The 18202-nt window shown below is 39.2% G+C and overlaps 1 protein-coding gene across 3 annotated transcripts in view; it reads left to right on the plus strand.

Moving 5' to 3' along the window:
• LOC140726469 (F-box/WD repeat-containing protein 7) overlaps nt 1-18202 on the plus strand; it is a 123281-nt gene that overhangs the window by 22683 nt on the left and 82396 nt on the right. The gene's annotated exons all lie outside the window — the stretch shown is intronic.

Here is an 18202-nt window from a genome sequence, read left to right on the forward strand (position 1 = left end):
CTGCACAGATTGTGGTCTTCCGATTAGGAAGTCAAGGATCCACTTGCAGAGGGAGGTATAGAGGCCCAGGTTCTGAAACTTCAGTCAGGATTGTGGGATTGATAGTATTAAATGCTGAGTTATAGTCAATGAACAGCATCCTGATGTAGGTGTCTGTGCTGTCCAGGTGATCTAAAGCCATGTGGAGAGCCATTGAGATTGCATCTGCGGTTGACCTATTGTGGCAATAGGCAAATTGCAATGGGTCCAGGTCCTTGCTGAGGCAGGAGTTCAGTTTAGTCATGACCAACCTCTCAAAGCATTTCATCACTATAGATGTGAGTACTACCGGGCGATAGTCATTAAGGCAGCTCCATATCTCAAGATGTTTTGTCATTGGAGAGCCAGAGGAGGTTCATGAGGATGATTCTGGGAGTGAAGGGGTTAACATATGAGGAGTTTTTGGCAGCTTGGACCTGTACTTACTGGAATTTAGAAGAATGTGTGAGGATCTCATTGAAACCTACAGAACGTTGAAAGAACTAGATATGGTAGATGTGGAGAGGATGTTTCCTCTGGTGGGAGCATCCAGAACTAGAAGGCAGTGCCTCAGAATTGAGGGGTAACCCTTTAGAACATAGGTAAGGAGGAATATTTTAGCCAGAGAGTAGTAAATCTGAGGAATGCTGTGCCACAGACTGTGGTGAAGGCCGAGCCTGTGGGTATATTTAAAGCGGAAGTCAATAGTTTCTTGATCGGTCAGGGCATCAAAGGATATGGCAAGAAGGCAGGTATATGGGGCTGAGTGGGATCTGGGATCAGCCATGATGGAATGATGGAGCAGATCTGATGGGTTAAATGCCCTAATTCTGCTCCTATGTCTGAAGGTCTTATTCTGCCAGCAACTCTCACTCCCTTATACTGTAAGTGCAGGAAAGCTCCAGGCTCCATTCAAATAAGATGTCCCAAACTTACAGGCTGAGCTCTGTGATTTCGGAGCTATTTTGCATCACTGGTTCTCATCATGGCATTTCCCTAAATTTCCCAGTCTTTAAATGAGAGTTGACACTCAGATGCTGTGTCCATAAGACATAGGAGCAGAATTAAACCATTCAGCTAATTGAGTCTGTTCCAACAGTTGATCATCACTGATTTACTTCCCTCCTCGACCCCATTCTCCTCCCTGTAACTCTAAACTTTGATACCCTCAGTAATAAAGAATCTGTGAACCTCTGATTTAAATATGCCCTATGATTTGGTTTCCACAGTTATCTGTGGCAATGAATTCCACAGATTCAACATCCTGTGGCTAAAGAAATTCCTCCACAACTCGGTTTTAAAGGGATGTCTGTGTATTCCGTGACTGTGCCTTCTGGTCCTAGACTCTCCCACTATTGGGAACATCCTCTCCACATCTAGACCTTTCAAAATTTGGTAGGTTTCAATGAGAATGTATGTAGGATAACACGGAAAACATTTTCCAGAGCATCCTGCATGTTTCATATATAATTTCTAAAAATGCTATGCTAGAAATCAAAAAGTTCAGCTTGCTTGTATTTCAGTGAAGATCAATGGCCGTAGTACCTAATCTTGACACTGAATGGCACTGTAATAAACCTATTTCACATAATCTCTCCTGATTCTATACATATCTGATGCTTCCAGATATCAGAGGAAAATTCCATTTAAATTTTGTTCCAGCAAAGGATTATTAATTATTCACCACCCTGACCCAAAATCCATACCAATTGCAGCATTGCTGATCAGAATCGCCTAATCTCAACCACTTTGAAGAAAGGACATGTTTTGACTACTAGGCGATGCTTCCACCACCTTGTACCCCTCTATGTTAAATACTGAGCTGCTTTGAAAATATGTCACAAATACTTCATTGTCACTGGGTTAAGAAGATCCTGACATTTTCAACTTGGCACACTTTTGGTATACCTTCATAAGGAATGTAGCAGTTTAAACAGAGAGCATGTCATCAACTTCTTGAGAGACATCAATCATGGTTTTAATTGTAGACCTTCATAACAATCCCCATCAAACTAGGACAGAAGAGTGGGAGCTACAGACAGAGGTGTAGATCAGTGACACTGGGCCTATAATTATGCACCAAATAATACAGCAAAGAAGGAAGCCATTCGTCCTGTCCCAGCGCTACATCTTTGAAAGGGTGGTCAAAGCAATTTCAGACAATGTTTTTATTCAGCCTTGTAACAGAAGCATTATCTTGATCTCCATTGTACATTGAAACTGTTGCTGATGGAAGATAGTCCCAAAAGCTATAATTATCAATAAGCTGTGAGCAACTGAGACATTGCTAGCTAATTTGCAAAGGAGTGTTTGTCACCCCCCCCCCCTCCCCCCATATTTTGGATAGGGACATAACAATGAAAATATTTGCAAACATATTTTGCATTTGCATGGAATTGTCAAAAGCTTTAGCCACTAAGTATGTGTTGTTTCCGGTTTCATTATTTTTTTTAAAATGTCATCTTGTTGAAGCAGCTCTACAGCTTATGTTCTGAGATTTGAAATTTTAATCTAAGGTAGTAAATGAATACAACATGCCTCATTTCTTCTACCTTTGTTATGATAAAACAGTTTAAAGGTTCACAGGAATGCATTTGCCTTTAGATCCTAATTAAAATAGGTATGGCAGATCTGTCTGGAGCAGAGAGTCCCAAATGTTTTTGGGTTACTGGCCCCTTGGCTCCCAGACTACATCTCCAGCACCCCCACTCTCCTTTTCTGGCCATTACATAAAACCATAAAGATTATTGATTAATGATGCACTTAATAATAGGAGCCTCAAATTCAAAGCAGTGACAAATAATTGCAAAAATTATTCAATTCTATTTAAAGCCACAACTAAATTTATTTATTTTATTACAGTAAAAATAACTCTTTTCATCAACAATTTTTGAGCATACATTGTTAGTCCAACTATTCACAACTTCATTGTTTTTTCACCTTTCAATGAGATGGATGGGCTTGGTATAGTGATATCATTTTCTCAACATCAGGCTAAATGTCACTCAGGAGTCTTAGCATCCCCCATGTTCAGTAATTTGCAGTCTGCTTCATTGCTTTTAAACAAGTTGGGCGACTGCACTGAAACTACTTTGCACTAAATATGATGTTAGAAAGGCATCTTGACCAACTGCAGAGCTAATTATGTTATCCAAGTATGTTGCATAATGTGTCCCCCACATTCTAAGACGTTTTATCTATTCATCTTTGAACAGAGTTGTTGCTGAGCGGAATCGCTTTAATTATTTGGGCTGGTGGCTTGTGCAAAACTGTACTCAGAACCTCCCTTACTGCTGACAGAATCGGTTGCAATTGTATGGGTCTTTCAAGATTTACTGATGAGCAATGAAATGTATGAAGCATGCAAACCATCACTGTTTGGTTGTGAGTTAAGTGCTGTCAAACATGTTTTGAAGCATTTTTTGTTTCTGAAAGTTTTCACAAAGTGACTGAAAATAAACCAGCTTCTTGTTTGCTTTATCAGAGTGTATTTTCTTCAAATGTTCAAGGAGCTTAGACGGTTCCATTACCTCATTTGAAAACAAACTTTTTCACACAACAAACACATTGGCCGCTGTTGGTTGCTTGGTGCTGATATAAATCCATATTTCAGACACTCCACACTATACAGTCTTGACTTCTTTTTTGTTTGGTCTCCTTCTGCCATTTTCATTATGGAGTAATGACCACAGGCAGTCACCTTTTGTTTAAGTTCAACCTCAAGTGCTGTGATCAATAAAGGGGAAATTTATGATGTCGTCATAACTAAAGCAGAATCTTACACTCTGCCTGAAGGTGCATAATGTGGAGCAGCAATATCTTGGTTGGGCCCAAGGCTACAGGAGTATAGTCAAAATCATTTGAAAGGGCAGATTCTGAACTTTATCCAATTTAACAGGAATTTGTCACTACATGATTAGAGTATGGGAGTCGTACTTGCTCATACAGTCGGTCCTCCTTATCCGTGAGTTCCACATGCGCGAATTCAACCAACCGCGAATCACAAAAACCCGGAAATGCTCTTCCAGCACTTGTTATTCGAGCATGTACAGACTTTTTTTTCTTGTCGTTATTCCCTAAATAATGCAGTATAACAACTAGTTTACATAGCATTTACATTGTATTAGGTATTATAAGTAATCTAGAGATGATTTAAAGTATATGGGAGGATGTGCATAGGTTATCGTGGATCGGGATCGAAAGAAAATTGGAAGTTCTCTAACTATGTACATCCGGTATTATTTAGCGTCAGTTAGTCAAACGTTTGTCTTGGTATATAGTATATATTTCACCTTTCTGTGCATATAAAACACATAAGAACGTATGTTTCAGCGCCAAGCTCGGGAAGTTCCTGAGTTCAATCTAGTGACAGACCACTTCAGAGTGTGCTCTCCTTCCATGCTTGGTTGATGTGGAGGATCAAAATCCCAAAACCCAATCATTAAACCACTGCGTTGCTTAGTAATAATTGTAGCTTTCATCGGGGCTGAGCCTTTCTCACTTTATCCTTTAAAATTGTTCCAATTGTTGACCGACTGTAGCCTAACGTTTTTCCGATGACCGATGGTGTTTCACCTCTTTCCAATTGCTTTATTATTTCCACTTTATTTTCAGTTGTGATCGTGTTTATTTTCGTGAACAGAAACACTGTGGATTCAGAGCTCAGCCACCGGGTCCTACTGTCCACTGCACTGAGACAGGTTGAATAAGGGACTTGAGCATCCACATTTTTTGGTATCTGCGAAGAGTCCTCGAACCAATCCCTTGTAGATAAGGAGGGCCAACTGTAGTGTTCTACACTAGTGTACAGCAATAATGCGCGGGCCTGGCCGGGAAATAGAAAATTTTCTTCAGTCCATATTTCTCATGATATGCCAACTATTGAAGTGTCACATTGCTTCACAACAGTTATAACACACTTCAAGCAAAGTCTAAGAGAATGGTGGGTTAGCAAGAGATGAGGTGATACGCAATCATTGTAATCATTTATGAGATAGTGAGGATCTAATGCTTATAATAAGTAATTTGTTTCTTAAATTAAGCCTATAATCCCTCAGTTGCTTCCCTTGCTATTGAGTACCTCCCATCAGCTCCATTGAAATTCACCCCCCCCCCCCCCCCCGAGGGTGGGCAATATCACCCACTTACAGAACCATTGGTCTGGAGTGTACTTTTTATGCAAACTCTGCTAAAGACCAGACCTAAATATGGAAACATAGAAAACTTACAGCACAATACAGGCCCTTTGGCCCACAATACTGTGCTGAACATGTATAGTCGGCTCTCCTTATCCATGGGTTTCGCATGCACAGATTCAACCAACTGCAGATCAGGAAAACCTGGAAGTTCTCTCTCCAGCACTCATTTGATCATGTACAGACTTTTTTTTCCCTTGTCATTATTCCCTAAACAATACAGTATAACAACAATTTATATAGCATTCACATTGTATTAGATATTATAAGTAATCTAGAGATGATTTAAAGTACAGGCAATCTTTAAGTTGAATTTGTACGTAAGTCGGAACAGGTACATCTGGTATTATTTAGCGTCAGTTAGTGAAATGTTTGTCTTAGTATATAGTATATATTTTACCTTTCTAGGCATATAAAACACTTAAGATATGTATGTATTTCAATAATTAAACCACTGCGTTGCTTGGTGATAATTGTAGCTTTCATTGGGGCAGGGCCTTTCGCGTGCTCCATTATTGTCACTTTATCCTTTAAAACTGTTTCGACCATTGACCGACTGTATCCTAACACTTTTCCAATGACTGATGGCATTTCACCTCTTTCCAATCGCTTTATTATTTCCACTTTATTTTCAATCGTGATTGTTTTCCATCAACAGAACAGAACCACTGCAGATTCAGCAGCAGCCACAGGCGGCAGGTCCTGAGCTCCACCAGGTCCTAAAGTCCACCGTATTGAGACATGCTAAATAAGTGACTTGCACATTCGTGTTTTTTGGTATCTGCAGGGGGTCCTGGAACCAATCCCCTGCGGATAAGGAGGGCTAACTGTATTTATTTTCGAAATTACCTGGAGTTACCCATAGCCCTCTTAAAATACCCTATTGTATCTGCCTCCACCACCGTAGCCGGCAGCCCATTCCATGCACTCACAGCACTCTCTGCATAAAAAAAACTTACGCCTGACAACTCCTCTGTACCTACTTCCAAGCACCTTAAAACTGCCCTCTCGTGCTAGCCATTTCAGCCCTGGGAAAAAGCATCTGACTATCCACACAATCAATGCCTCTCATCATCTTATACACCTCTATCAGGTCACCTCTCATCCTCTGTTACTCCGAGGAGTAAAGGGCCAAGTTCATTCAACCTGTTCTCATAAGGTATGCTCCCCAATCCAGGCCATATCCTTGTAACTCTCCACTGCACCCTTTCTATGGTTTCCACATCCTTCCTATAGTGAGGTGACCAGAACTGGGCACAGTACCCCAAGTGGGGTCTGACCAGGGTCCTATATAGCTGCACCATTACCTCTCGACTCCTAAGTTCAGTCCCACGATTGATGAAGGCCAATACACCGTATGCTTTCTTAACCACAGAGTCAACCTGCGCAGCAGCCTAAATGTCTTGTACCTTGTGGTACCTTGTCAAATGCCTTGCTGAAATCCATATACATTACATCTACTGCTCTACCATCATCAGTGTGTTTAGTCACATCCTCAAAAAATTCAATCAAGCTCGTAAAGTATGACCTGCCTTTCACAAAGCCATGATTCATAAATCCTGACTCTTATGATCTTCTCCAACTTACCAACCACCGAAGTAAGACTCACTGGTCTATAATTTCCTGGGCTGTCTCTACTCCCTTTCTTGAATAATGGAACAACCACAACCCTCCAATCCTCCAGAATCTCTTCCATCCCCATTGATGATGCAAAGATCATCGCCAGAGGCTCAACAATCTCCTCCCTCACCTCCCACAGTAGCCTGAGGTACATCTCATCCAGTCTCGGTGACTTATCCAACTTGATGCTTTCCAAAAGCTCCTGCACATCCTCTTTGTTAATATCTATATACTCTAGCTTTTCAGTCCTCTGCAAGTTATCCCAATAATCACCAAGATCCTTTTCTGTAGTGAATACTTAAGCAAAGTATTCATTAAGTACCTCTGCTATCTCCTCTGGTTCCATACACACTTTTCCACTGTCACACTTGATTGGTCTTACTCTCTCACGTCTTATCCTCTTGCTCTTCACATACTTGTAGAATCCGCCACGGGCTTCGCATGGCCCCTTCTGGCTGTCCTAATTACTTTCCTGAGCTCCTTCTTCCTGGCCTTATAATCTTCTAGATGTCTATCATTACCTAGCTGTTTGAACCTTTTGTAAGCTCTTCTTTTCTTCTTGACTAGATTTACAACAGCCTTTGTATACCAGGGTTCCCATACCCTACCATATTTTCCCTCTCTCATTGGAACGTACCTATGCAGATCTCCACACAAATATCCCCTGAACATTTGTCACTTTTCTTCTGTACATTTCCCTGAGAACATATGTTTGCAATTCATGCTTTCAAGTTTCTGCCTGATAGCCTCATATTTCCCCTTACTCCAGTTAAGCGCTTTCCTAACTTGTCTGTTCCTATCCCTCTCCAGTGGTATGGTAAAGGAGATAGAGTTGTGATCACTATCTCCAAAATGCTCTCCCACTGAGAGATCTGACACCTGACCAGGTTCATTTCCCAATACCAGATTAAATACAGCCTCTCCTCTTATAAGCTTATCTACATATTGTGTCAAGAAACCTTCCTGAACACACTTAACAGACTCCACCCCATCTAAACCCCTTGCTCTAGGGACAAGCGAATTGATAGTTCAGAAATTAAAATCTCCCACCACGACAACCCTGTTATCATTACACCTTTCCAGAATCTGTCTCCCTACCTGCTCTTTGATGTCCCTGTTGATATTGGGTGGTCCATAAAAAAACGCCCAGTAGAGTTATCGACTTCCACCCACTGAGACTCTGTAGACAATCTCTCCATGTCTTCCTCCTTTTCTGCAGCTGTGACCCTATCTCTGATCAACAATGCCATGCCTCCACCTCTTTTTCCTCCCTCCCTGTCCTTTCTGGCACTCGGAAGTAACCATTCCTGCCCCTGAGTCATCCAAGTCTCTGTAATGGCCACAACATCATTGCTCCAAGTACTCATCCACACTCTAAGCTCGTCCACTTGGGTTCATAGCACTCCTTGAATTAAAATAGACACATTTCAACCCATCGGTCTGACCGTGTCCCTTCTCGATCACCTGCCTATCCTCCCTCTCACACTGTCTCCAAGCTTTCTCTATTTGTGAGCCAACTGCCTCTTTCTCAGCCTCTTCAGTTTGGTTCTCACCCCCTAGCAGTCCTAGTTTAAACTCTCCCCAATAGCCTGTTTTGCTGTTTTCATTCATCCACTATTGACAATCCAGTATGATTACTGATTAATAATGTAAATTAAAAATACATACAATTACCTGAGGTTATACAATAATAGAACCACAGAATATAAAAGCAAAAAAATCATGTTAAACTTTTAAAATTACTGATTAGGAATTCCCTTATGCATTTTCGACCATTCTGGGCACAACATTTTAAAAGGGATGCAAAGGCTTTAGAGAACAAAGAACATCACTGGGAAGTTTTGATTATCCTCAAAACTGAAAGGTGGAAATAAAACTTTCTATTCAAGTGTAGAGAATATCCTCATTGAACTCATGTTAAAATCAATTAATTGTGTGTTATGATCATCTCCATTTAAAAAGTAACGATGCATATTTAAAAATGTAAATAATATTAGATTGGCTGTGGGAAGAAAGACCAGAACTCATTAGTCCTTTTAAATTACAAGATTGGGATATAATTTAGGAACGTTGAATTGTTTGGATGGTTATGTTTCAAAATAAAGCTTTACTTTGCATGAACACCCAGGGGGCATTTTTTTTCTTTTGACATATATCAGTAAACACCCAGCAACTTGAAGATTAAAACCACTTGAAATAATGGACTAATTATTGTTGAATCTCGAACAGTAGAAAGTACAAAATACCATAGCATTTCCTGCATCAAGCTTCATTGCATCCCTTAGCACATGGACATGCATTGGATAGCAGCATTCATTCACAACTAGTTACACAGGAGAAAGTAGGAAGATCTTCAAGTTTTGGGCATACCAGAATGCCCCTTTTACCAAATTGATCTTAATGCTCGTGATATTTGTCTCAATTTGCATCCTTGGGAACAGTCTGTGGATCAGTGCCCTCTGTAATGCAGCTGTCTAGATAAACCTTGATAAAGACCCTTGCAACTTTTACCAGACCACCTTGACAAAAGCATAGTCCAAAAAGCAGTGACAATTGTCTTATCCTCATCGCAGCCTTCTTGAGGGCAGCAGCATACATTGCAAAAAAGATTCTGACCGTGTGATAGGCGACTGATAGGAGGGCTGCTCTCACTGTTAGTTGGTGAGTTTTGACAATGGGATATTCTGCCAAATGGTTGTGACAGTTTGCTCAGTGAAAACGATCCATCATATCCTTTTCCTGCAGGATTTACAGGATATTCTATGCAGGCACTATCTTTATGGTCAAACAGATTCATCCATAGATACGTCTGTTCAAAGGACAGGTGTGCAGCAAGGTGAGATGAATGGAACATTGCACAGCAATGAGTTTAGTCTCATCTTTCACAACAGCAGGGACAGGTGTCGTGAGAGTTATGAATGCATACTTATCCACAATTTGATGCAGCCACACAAAGGTAGCCATCAGGACCAGGGTCATGTTGAGCACGATATTTCTCTATTCTCTGGACAAGAGTGGGTTTTGCTTCTCCTTGGATTTCCAAATAAGATGGAAGATGACTTGGTGATGTTCACGGCAGAGCTATGGTAAGAGCCATTCCGGCACAGCCTTTACTAGGTGGAGATCAACTGACCTAAAGTCAGTGCTCTTGTTTCCATATGCCCGCTGCCTCAACATTCTGTTTAGCGTAGATTACTGATTTGCTATTGAAAAGCATTGATGAATGCTTCCGTATGTGCCAGTGCTGCAAAAAATGAATATTGCAGAGAGTGATTGATGCCAGTTCTGTGGGCTCCTTTGCCCTAGATGATAATGAGCTTGAGTGTTATTAGAGCTGTCTGTACTCATCTAGGCAAGGATTAGGTTGATGGAGAAACTAGCTGTAATTTCATTTTAATTTGGCTGAGCTCCATCCTACATGAATTTCCTACATAGAAATGTATTTATTTACTTTAAAGATTTTAGGCAACATAGAACAAATGAGTTTAGTGAATGCTCTGGCTGCCTTTTGTTTTGAATGTATATTCCTATGAACACATTGTCCTTTCTACTTTTGTCCAGTTTGCCGCAAATTGCTAGTTGTAAGTAGTTGGAGCAGGTAATATAGTAACTTGTAATTTGCATGGCTATCAGCGGTGCTGCCATGTGCAGAATGATGATAAAATCACTGATTGCATTTCAGACCTTGTGTGGAAGGAAAGGCAATTCATGCACACTGAAGTTCAAAGTAAATTTATTAACAAAGCACATATATGTCACCTTCAACAACTCCAAGATTTATTTTCTTGCAGGCATATTCAATAAATGCAAAATAGAAAAATAAGCATAATAGAATTAATGAAATACCCCACCAATTTGGACATTCAACCAGTGTGCAAAAGACAACAAACTGCAAATACAAAAGAGAAATAAGCAATAAATGTTGAGAACATGAGATGAAGAGTCCTTGAAAGTGAATCCATAGGTAGTAAAAGCATTTCATTGATGGTGCAAGAGATGCACTAGTGCATTAATTCATAGAATCACAAAATCCTGCCCTATTTATCCTTCTGTCTCCCTATAGCTTTTAAATTACCAGTGTAAGGTTGTTTTTAAACTTTGGAAGGTCACTAGAAGAGCTTTTCTGACTTAATGTCCTGATGAAAACTATCAAATGTGAACTTGAACCAAACTTCCTGTTCCATTTTTAAGACAATAACTTTCATTTAAACTGTCATCTCTTTGGTAAATCCAAAAACTCTTGAAAACTACTGGGTTATTTCTGCTTAACACTTTTACGTAGATAAATGGTTTTACAAATAAAGGATGAATGAAGGAAAAGATCATTTGTGTTCTGTGCTGTTCACTGATTGTGTTTGAAGTTTTACAAGAACTTACTTTTCGATTAATGACACAATACGTTATGTTTCCTTTAGCCAGTAGGCAGTGCCTGCACTATGTCTCTGATGGTGTTTAATGCCATAGTGAGTAATCAGCCTAATCCTGATTCAAAGCTGAAACCGTTAATTTATCCAAGCCATGTTTAAAACTGAGGTTTAAATCTTAATTTTAATCTTTTAACTTTATGAATCTCTAAACAAGAAAAGTAACTGATCTATTTTGGAATGATCATTACTCTTTTTATTTCAAATTCCTCTCCAGTAAACCCAACCTAAATCCTTTTATAACAAAAATATTTGCAAAATTTGTCTACAAATCAGTACTTGCTTTTCATGCTCTTTTTGAAATTCTATCTTTACTATTGTTTTCCTCCTAATTAAAGGCTATTGTCAATGACCCTCTATGTACTTTTTTTTACTGAGGAGGAATTAAGTAAGAAAAGGTGGTCATCTGCAAGTACTTTATGGTACAAACCTGTTATATATCAAGCTAAGTTTATCTTTCATTCGTGGTTTTGATATGTTACAATGATATGCCCATATATTTTTACATCTGAGTTTGGAAATGTAAGTTAAATCTGCTGCTTTGTAACTTTGTCTGAGAGTTCCATTAGTCTTTACCAAGATTGCAAAAGAGACAAAAGACAGATACTGCACCCAGTTGATTTACCATAAATCCATCTACCTGCTCCTTGCTTGAATGGCAATGAAGTCAGACATGAGGAAAGACTGTCTGGATTGACTTTTCATCTTGTGTGCTTTAGCCTATGATAATTCACAACTTGTCTTTGTTCTGCTTGGTCCCTTTCTCTTTTTTTACTTGCATGTTGTTTTATGTTATTTTTTAAAACTACTTGATTTGGATAAATAATCTCAAAATAGGTGGTATCTGCTCCCATAAAATATGATGTTAGAAGCTGAATGTAAATGAAAATATAAAATTAAATCTTTAAAAAATCCTGTATTTATATTCTCAAGATATTTAGTGCTTTAATTTTTTTTCAGTTCTTATCTTGGACCTTTTAACATTCAAATGCAGCAGATGTATTATACTTTTCCTGAATAGCTCTAAAGTTCATAACACTGAAGATCTGTTGAATGCAAGTATTATTCATACAAGGCTTATTGCTGTGCAGAGTTTCTCAGCTGTTTATGCTCATTACCATACAGCTGGCCTATCAAGTAAAGAGGCAGGCAGTGGCTAACGTTGTCCATCTGGATAAGGAGCATTTAGCAATGCTGGCTATGACAGATGCAGCCTTCAGTTCAAAATGATTATACAGATAACAGACTGCATTAAGAATTATTCTTTTGAAGTGACGATCTGCTGCATTGATTTTGTGAAGCACTTTTACAAAGTTTGATTAATTATAATTTAAAGAAAGTAATCGTCAACATATAAACAGTAAATATTGTAACTAGTATTAATTACAGAGAGAAATCTTGACAACTTGCGTATCGTTTTCTATTGCAGGGTTTCTTAATAAAACAATGTATGGTCACTACTTATGGGCTAGATAATGCCAAAAGAGGTCTGTGTGACTTTCATTTCAATTGTAATTTAGGAAAATATACACTTGACCGATGTCTCAGGTCTACATGTGACTGCTGGGAAAGTTGACATTTTGTAAGGGGTCCTGAGCTTTGACACATTTAATCTTTGCTGTGATATCTTGATAAAAATCAAACCAGTTTTACTGCAGATGAACTTGATTACTTTTGTGACTGGTATCAAAGATTGGCATTATTAATTTCAAAATTACATTTTGTGATGTCCTATTTATTTGTAGTTTAGATTCAAAGTGACTATTTTGAAGAATGACCAAATGCAAACAGGAACTGAAAGTTGAACAGCCGTCAAACAACAAACACAAAAATTCTCTTCACAACTCCCTCATTCCCTCTTTCATTTCCACCAACAACTCCCTTTCTTATGACAATTTTCTATAAAACTGCTGAAGATCCAACATTTGTTCTTTTAGCTTACCTCATCCCACTCTCCAAAAACCAAAAGATTATTTTTCAGGTGAAGCAGTAATTTACTTGCACTTCTTCCAATCTAACACACTGTTCTTGGTGTTCACAATGTTGGCTGCTTTGCATTGATGAAATCAAGCACAGATATGGAGACCAATTTATAAAGCACCTATATTCAGTCTGCTGCGTTGACCCTGTGCTTACTGTGACCTACTGCTTTAATTCTCCATCTTGTTCTATTTAATGATCTGTCTTGGATAAAGGTGGGAACAAGTGCTTGGAGACGATTGTAATAGGGTAAGATGAGGGTAAGATGAGGGTAAGATCCTAAATAAGTACTTCGTATCGATATTCATCAAAGAGGGGAACATGGAGGATTGTGAGACCGGAGTTCCAAGTACTGATCTCTGTGGTACATCAATTGTTATAGACTTCTTGTCAGAAAAACACCCATCCACACTGGTCTCTGCCTCCCATCACCAAGCCAATTTTGGATCTGGATTGCCACAACTCCTCGATTCCCTTTGCTTTAACTGTCTGGATCAACTTGTATGCAAGACCTTGTTAAAAAGCCCACATAAACCACATTTACTGCTCTGCCTTCATCAATTTTCAAAGTTATGACTTAAAAAGGTAATCAGATTTGTGAGGTGTGATCTCCCCTGCATAAAACCATATTGTCTCCTAATCAGTCCTTGCCTTTCCAAATCAATGTAAATCCTATCCCTCAAAAGTTTTAACAACTTACTCACCAGTTCACCTGCCCATTATTTCTAGGTGTATCATTGTTGCCCTTCTTGGATAAGGGGATGACATTAGTTATCCTGCAGTCTTCTGGTATCTCACCCTTGGCCATTGAAGGCGTATGACTCACCATCAAACTCAGCAACCATCTCCTTTGCTTCCCTCAGGCCCTGTGGATTTTTCCACCCTAATCTGCTTGAATATCTCTACACTCCCTATTTTCTAATACAGAAATGCTCCAGAATATCAGCATATCCCCTCCATTAATTCTCCAGCCTCCACATCCTTCTCCCCAATGACACCAATAAAACATGTTCATTTTCAGAACCCACTCATATCCCATCTCCACACATAGATTACCCCTTTGGTCCCTGAAAGGACCTACTCTTTTGCTAGTCACTCTCTTGCTTCTATAATAGGATCTTTTAAGAGACTCTTAGACAGGTACATAGAACTTAGAAAAATAGAGGGCTATGCGGTAGGGAAATTCTAGGCAGTTTCTAAAGTAGATTACATAGTCGGCACAACATTGTGGGCAGAAGGGCCTGTTAAGTGCTGTGGATTTCTATGTCCTTAATAAGCATTAAGAAGAGGGACGCCTCACGTCTTAATAAGCTGGTAAGGAAGGCGGGCTCTGTCGTGGGCAAAGTACTGGAGAGTATAACATCGGTAGCTGAGCGAAGGGCGCTGAGTAGGCTACGGTCAATTATGGAAAACCCTGAACATCCTCTACATAGCACCATCCAGAGACAGAGAAGCAGTTTCAGTGACAGGTTGCTATCGATGCAATGCTCCTCAGACAGGATGAAGAGGTCAATACTCCCCAATGCCATTAGGCTTTACAATTCAACCGCCAGGAGTAAGATATGTTAAAGTGCCGGGGTTGATTGTATTTAATGTATTTAAGTAAACTACTTAAGAACTTTTTAAAAGCTATTATTAATGCTTTTTGAGAGAGTGATTTAGATGCATATCATATTTTTACTGAGTTAAGTATTGTATGTAATTAGTTTTGCTACAACAAGTGTATGGGACATTGGAAAAAATGTTGAATTTCCCCGTGGGGATGAATAAAGTATCTATCTATCTATCTATCTATGTGTGTTTGGAATAGCTATATCTATTAACTAAGTTGTTCTTGCTTGTGTACCTTGTATTATTATATCCAGATGGTTATTATGGATTTTCCGATCTGTAATAATGGATTATTTGTAATATAATTTGTGGTATATTGACTCTAAAACTGGATCATGCTTATATTTATAGTAAGGTATGATTTTTTATGATTATATGATTTTAAAGCAATTCTTTTGATGAATGATGTTTGCCACTTGATTGTCCCTGTGTAAGTAATCAGATTCAGTTAAACTGCTATAGGATCTTGTAATGCATTAGATTGTTTCTGGTATATCTTGGCATTGTCTACATTTATCATTTAAAGTCTTTTGGTCTTTTATTGTGTATTTTTGCTCATTTTATTATTATTAAAATGCTCTACATACTAATTTTTTTAAATTACAAAATACAGGGATTCCTTTTGCAAAAGGTTTGGCATATGTGACAATGGATAACTTTTTGGTACTATACTGTAGTGCATTTGATGTTTCATTTCATGAAATGGTTGGAAAAAATATGTCACATTTAGATTTATTTGCATTATTTCAATGATTCAAGTTTTGTACATTTAGTTGCCAAAGAGGCACTCAGTGATTGCATTGTGATTTGAAAGAGTGAGTGAGACATTACAATTTCAAAATGTTCTTAAACTGAACATTCAGAAACACTTCAGTATATAGATTAGCTAATGAATGATTACAAGCCAAACTTTTTATACTCCAGACCTTGTATTTGAAAAGACAGAGGTGATAAAAGTGGTGTTGAGTGCACCTTCTTTGTCGCATAGTGACATGAGGGCAAAGGTAGTTTCGGCAAGAAACCAGGAAGCCAGTTGTATTTGAAAAGCAGCAAATCTGCAGTTCAATAGTTTTCAAAAGGAAGTCCTTGCTACTGATGAAAGAAAGTCTGTGCCCTTGATTTGTCCATTCAATGGAATCTATTGCCATTTAAAAAAAATAGAATATCTGACACATTTGCAAAAGCAGACAGAAGTAACAAATATTCAATACTTGCGGGCAGGGAGCCAAATATGCCAAGCAAACCCAGAGTATGCCTTGAATACTGGGGAAGTAAATGAATACACAAAGAATGCATACTAAGTGGTATTTATATCACAGATTGTGATAAAGGAAAGAATTTAAATTACAGCTGAGATATATTGCATATTGTCAGCATGCAGATCTGTCATGGGGAATAACTCCTATCGGCACAATTTATACAAGTCCCACTAACTAAGAGCAATGTCCTACTGTGCACATACTCCAGAGATATGTTCACAACAGTAGGAATAAAATCAGGTAACTCAAAATGACAATGAAACTGAGCTGCCAGCAGCCTTGAGCAGGAACTGGGTTGGAGCACTTAGACCTGGCGTATTCAATGTTGAACTCCACACCTAGATTGAATGTAGGGAGCAAATCTCCACTCTTTCCAGAGTTTCTGATCTGCCTCTGACTCCATGCAGTAAAATGGACAAATGAAACACGCAGAAGAAGGAACCGGTGAATCACACTGAGGGCCAAAATGCTGGGAAGTTCAGAAGTGAAATCACAAGTTACAATAGGGAAGATTATTGACAAAGGAAACACCACAGAACAAAAACCGTGTCGGCAAAACAAAATTATAACTTACAAGCCACTGTACAATGTACAAAACAAGATAGCTCTCTTGTTCAAGTTACCTAGCTGTGAAGACTTTGAGGAGCCATTCATAATAAATATATAGTTTAAACCAATGATTTGCCAAGGGGAAATCTGAACATATGGTTGGGAATTTCCAAGGCTCCTTGGGTATCTGAATGAAAAGAAAATGTCAGGGGATTTAGAAAAAAAATCAAGAATTTTCACTCAAAGCAAAGGACATCATCGTTGAGTCCAATACGTTTGGTTAAGGAATGCATTAATTTTGCAATTTCTCAAAAAGAATCCAATAGAGTAATTTTGTCTGCCTGGATGTCAGTGGATATGAAGTGTTTGCGTCTGAGCAAAACTTAGCTGTCTCCCGGCATGCCAGATGCATTGGTCAAATCAAAAGGTTTCTCAGTTTACCGAATGGACTGAACTGCTGATTCGGAAAAGACAAAAGGTGAAGGTGTTTGTTTCACAATAAGCTCTTGGTGGCATTCCGATGTGGCTGTTTTTCTAACTCGTGTTCCCCCAACCTTGAGCATCAAACGGTCAAATGCCATCCGTTCTATTACCTAGAGAGTTCTCCTCCATAATCTTGACTACAGTTTACATGCCACCAGAGGCAGACTATAATAAAGTGCTCGCAATACTGCATGATGCTGTCTCCAAACAAGAAACAGTCCATCCCAACACATTTCAAATCATAGTCAGAGACTTCAACCAGGCTTGTTTAAAGAAAAACATGCCCAATTACCATCAGCATATAACCTCTAGCACCAGAAGTCCTGACACATTAGGCCTCTCATACTAAGATGAGGAATGCCTACCATTCTGTGCATTTTGGTAGATCTGATCACTTGGCTGCCTTTCTCTTACCAGCATACAGGCAGAGGCTAAAGAGCAAAGCTCCAGAGGTTAGGACAACAAGGAGGTGGTCGCAGGAGGCAGAGAAGTGGCTATAGGATTGCTTCAAATCAGTGGACTGAGCCACGTTCAAGGACTCACTTGTGGATCTGAATGATTACACCATGGTTGTAGACAACTGTCATTCCCCATTGGAAGCCCTGGATGAACTATGACACAGCCATCCACAGAGAGGCAGATCAAGCATTCAAGTATGGTGACCAAGTTATAAGAAGCCCAGGTACAATCTCCAGAAAGCCATCTCATGAGCAAAGTGGTAATTCTGAACTAAACTTAAATCAACGAAGGATGCTTGACAGTTGTGGCAGGGCTTGAATAAAGTTAAATCAAACAACATGGGTGACAGCAGTGGTTCACTTCCAGATAAGCTGAATGCCTTCTGTGCTTGATCTGACTGTCAAAACATGGAGGAACCATCATCAATTCCCACAGCCCCCGATGCTCCTATGATTTCAGTCTCTGAGGCTGATGTGCGAGCAGCCTTCAGGAGGGTGAACGCATGAAAAGCATCTGGCCCAGACGGGATACCAGGCATAGTACTAAGACCTGATAGTACCGAAGCATACTTTAGGTCATTTATTCCATTTACTTTTTGTGTATG

The sequence above is a fragment of the Hemitrygon akajei genome, chromosome 4 (genome assembly GCF_048418815.1).
Source record: "Hemitrygon akajei chromosome 4, sHemAka1.3, whole genome shotgun sequence".
Taxonomy (NCBI): Eukaryota; Metazoa; Chordata; class Chondrichthyes; order Myliobatiformes; family Dasyatidae; genus Hemitrygon; species Hemitrygon akajei.